The 4,636-nt window shown below is 36.4% G+C and overlaps 1 pseudogene across 1 annotated transcript; it reads right to left on the bottom strand.

Annotated features, from left to right (window-relative positions):
• Nucleotides 1-2,814: 2,814 nt before the first annotated feature.
• LOC306653719 (jhy protein homolog) lies at nucleotides 2,815-4,379 on the bottom strand (annotated as a pseudogene). Its single transcript has 2 exons — nucleotides 3,794-4,379; nucleotides 2,815-2,886 (listed from the first exon to the last, which is right to left on the bottom strand). The product of its transcript is annotated as a jhy protein homolog (transcript).
• Between the last annotated feature and the right edge of the window lie 257 nt (nucleotides 4,380-4,636).

Raw genomic sequence — 4,636 nt, 5'->3', positions numbered from 1 at the left:
TATCATAAGGACATTGAAATAGTCCTATAAAGAGGTTCATGAGGTGAAAAACAGATCTCCAGTCAACAAAAAGTACTGTCTCTCTCTCATGTAAGCAGGCATCTTAGAAGTCCATCTGCAGCCCCTTTCCAATCTTCAATTGGTAGCAGCCTGACAAGGGACTCTGAGCTAGAATCACTGGGCTTAACCACTCTCAAATGTCTTAACCATGGAAATTGATAATACCCATTATTTCAAGTGCTAAATTTTGGAGTAATTGTTATGCAATAATAGATAACTGCTACAGGGGGCAACACGTTTGTAGGGGCTTGGATCCCTGAATGACCACTTGAATAGGAGCTGGCCAGTAGGATTTGGGGTTTATCTCTAAGTGAGAGCCCTGAGGCTTAAGTTTCATTGGCTTCACGGTAATAAACTTATTAGACCCCAGTGTATCTATTTATTCAGATCTTTCATCTATGACCTTTAGTAAAGTTTTTGTAACTTTCTTCTTATGGGTTTTGATAATTTTTGTTTATTTCTATTTCTAGCATTTACTATTGGGGTGGGGCAATTGTAGTATTATTACTACATTTGCTAGTAGTAAGGAACTTAACTGATTCTTGTATGTCGATCTATAGATTTGTAATTTTGCTCAAACTCTCAGGTAAAATACTTTCTAGTTAATTAATCTTGAATTTTCTACACAATCATTTCTTGTGCAGAAAAATAACAGTTTTTCTTTTCTTTGCCAGTGTCTTATTTCTCGTTTTATTGTTTGATAAATACTCCCAGTAGCATCCTATATTGATGCTTAGGGTGAAAGTAGTAAGTAGTTAGGACTTGTCCCTTAACATCTCCACCATTAAGCATATTACTTATTGCTGAAATAGAAGTTAGTGCATTCCTCTTTGATGTCTACTTTGCTAAACACTTTTTTGAAAATTACGAATTGTATTTGAACTTTTATCAAATCGTTTTTTTTTTTTTTTTTGGAAAGAAAACCAATGTAATCCTCTCTGGTATCTGAATAAACATATTACATAGACATGTTCACTTAATCCACATAGTTTGCAATTTTTGTTATTTGATTTCTTTTTATTGTTCTAATTAGTTATACATGACAGTAGAATGAATTTATGCATTTTGATAAATCATACATAATGGAGTACATTCTCTCACCCTTGCACATATTGCAGGATCACATTGGTCCATGTAGTTACACATGTACATGAGGTAACAATGTCTCTTTCACTCCACCATCTTCCTTCCCTCATACCCCATCTCCCTTCACTCCCCTCTACCTAATCTAAAGTAAGTCTATTCTTCCCTAGCACTCTTCCCCATTGTGAATTAGCATCCGCATATCAGAAAACATTTGGTGTTTGGGTTTTTTGGAATTGGCTTATTTCGCTTAGCATGATTTTCTCTAACTCCATCATATGTATCATCGAATTTATTTTATATCATATTAAGATTATTGCCTGTTTATTTACAAAAGGAGTTTACTATTTATTTCTGGCACTGTATTTCTGTTGGGGTATCATTGTTTATTTTAGTTATTAAATTGAATTGAGCAGCTTTTCATTTCTTTCTCATTCCATGGATAATGCCTGTACAAGAGAGTCATGTTTGGTAGAACCTCACCCATAGATCTGTATGGGCCTGGTATCTTTTTTTCCCAGGAAAACTTGCTGCCTTTGTACTTTCTTCTAAGCCTTGCTATCTACTCAGTTCTAATTTTCCTTAAAGGTGATTTTAATAGTTACAAAAATTCCTCTGTAGTTTTTATGTATGTATACAAACATACACACATATGCATATATATATATATGTTATATTCTTACATTTATTTTTAATTTTGGTTCAGTTGCTTTATCAGATTTTTCAAGGCTTTGCCTATTTTATTAGCCTTTAAAACAAGTTCTGCCTTAATGGATTAATTCTGTTTGGCTTCATATTTTAGTAACACCCTTTATATTCATTCATTCTTTAATCTACTTCCTGCAGGTTTATTTTAATTATTTACATATATTTGATTTGAACCGTTTTCCAACTTCTTGATTTAAAAGTTTGGGTAATTCATTTTCAGCCCTTCTCCTTCCTGGAAAAATGCATTTTAGTTTTCCACAAGTACAGTTAGTCTTTATCTGATATGCTTTGTCATAAAATGTTGCACAACTTTTTAATGGTGTATAATTTGTAGTAAGGGTTTCAGAGCTCTTGTTTCTTAAAATTTCCAGTAGTTCTTATTTTTGTCATCTTTCCATCTTTGTCTTCTTCTTAATCTAATTTTATACAACTATGATCTCACCATATTGACTATATAATTTATTCAAATTTGTTGATACTGCTAAATCTAATAGTTTTTTTGTTCTTTCGGACATATCAATAATTAAGAACAGTCATTCAAAATGTCTTATTTTTGTTTCAAGCAAATATGACATATATTTTTATTCTCCAATTTTAAATACTATACACAAGCTGGGAAGTGATATTGGTCAAATTATGTTGTTATATTGTGTGCATGTACAAATATGTAACAACAAATCCTACCAATATGTACAACTATAATGCACCAACAAAAAATGTGGAAAAAGTAAATGCACACACTGTTCTACACCTTGAATTTTTCTTAATAATAAATCCTGTTATCTATAAGAGTTGATAGAAGATAATCTCATTTTTTGTCAACTGCACTATACTTTGTTGTATGGATATATCCTACGCTATTTAACCACTTTCCAACTGACAGATAATTGGGTGACTTCCAATCTTTTGCTATTACAAATAAAGCTGAGATGAATGATCTTGTACAGGTATGATGTGTAACAATCAGATAAGGGTAATTGGCATATCCTTGATATTTATGGTCTTTATATTGGAAACAGTGTTAGCTTTCTGTTGCTGTAACAAAATACCTGATATAATCAACTTATAAAGAGAAAAAGCTAACTTTGGCTCACAGTTTCTGAGGTTTCAGTCCATGATGGATGGACCCTGTTGCTTTTGAGAAGCACAGCATAACATAGGGCGTGTGGTAGAGCAAAAATGCTCTTCTCATGGTGACCAGGAAGCAAAAAAGACAAAGAATAAAGTGTGGGGACTGTTCCTTTAAAGACTATGTTCTCCCAGTTACAAGGAAATCACCCACTAGGCCTCACCGAGTTTCCACTCTCTTCCAGTACAGCCAAGCTGGAAACTAAGCATTTTGGGTCTTGGGGGAATATTTCTGATCCAAACTATAGCAGGAACATTCAAAATCCTCTCTGTCAGCTATTTTGAAATATTTAATTGTTGTCAACCTTAATCATCCTACTGTGATGCAGCAGCAATCTGCTTTAACAAGTCTCCCAGGTGACTTTGGTGGTAGGCTAGTATTTAGAGCCACTGCCCCAGAACAGTGATTCTCAGTCTTGGCTATTAGAACCACCTAGGGGTTTTGACAGAGCCCCACCTAGGAAGCACTAGAGCAGCACAGCCCAGATGAACTAAATTAGGATTTCAGTTGTTAGGAATCAGTATCTGAAAGTACTCCAGGTGACTCCTATGTGAAGTCAAGGCTGAGAACCTCCACCCTACTCTGTAAACCACTTAAGGCTTTGCTTTGCTTTTAAGAATCTGCAGAATCAGTCTCCTCACTCCAGGAGCACAGGTCACATACAAATGTTTCTTTAGTATAGAAGGTTTGTTTACCCCCAAGTGGGTACAATGACTTCGTCATCCCCCAGGAGGGGACAGCCAGCCACTGAAAACAAATGCAAAATCCCAGTTTGGTGTTTCCAGAAGAAAAGCTTAAGTCACCACTACATACTTGTTCAGGTGAGTTCCCCCCGCCCCTTTTTCTATTGTGAAGTTGAAGACAAGACTCAGTTTTAGGAGAGGGTAATCCCAAAGTCAGCTTGTTTTTTTTTTTTTTTTTTTTCCACAAAATATTGCTTGGACTTCCTTCTCCAAGGGCCACGTGATCCCGGCAGGAAAACCTCGCTCTGTGAACTTGGACTCCTCAGGTGTTGAGAGAGGTTGCTCGACTTCTCCTCCAGGATACTGCTGCTCAGCTCTGAAAGTGATTCGCGGTGATGGGCACCAGGCTCACAGTTTGGACTTAAAAATTCACTTCCAAGTAAGGAAGTCACGCTCTGGGAGCTCTTTCTCTGTTTGCCTTTTCCTCCTGAGAGGTCCAGTGAAGTCTCCTTGGAAGGGTAGAGTGGATTCAAGAGCAAATTTTCTGAAGAGCGGGTTGCAGGCCTTGGCAATGTTTCCACCATCGACGACTGCCCTTTCTCTTTCTTGTCCTTCCAATTTGGGTCATGGCGGAGGTCTGAAAAATTGACTTCTATAGGTTGTTGGCTGTTATTCATGCCATTATCTTGGTCCTGGAGCTCTCCTTCGATGGCCATCTGAGCTACTTCTTGCTCGCTTCCTCTTCTCTTTCACTCAAGCTTTCCTGCTGAGGACTGTCCTCTAAACTGTCAGGCTCCACATCTTCATGGATTTGGTCCTCAAGTTCAGACTGGGACTTGAACTCCTTCTTTTTTTTTTTTTTTAATTATTATTTTTATTTAGCTTTTAAATTTTTACAGTCTGCGTTTTGATTCATTGTACACAAATGGGGTACATAATTTTGCTTCTATGGTTGTACACAATGTAAACTCAT

Source organism: Sciurus vulgaris, assembly GCF_902686455.1.
Source record: "Sciurus vulgaris genome assembly, chromosome: 2".
Taxonomy (NCBI): domain Eukaryota; kingdom Metazoa; phylum Chordata; class Mammalia; order Rodentia; family Sciuridae; genus Sciurus; species Sciurus vulgaris.
This window is presented reverse-complemented; position numbering and strand designations above follow the sequence as displayed.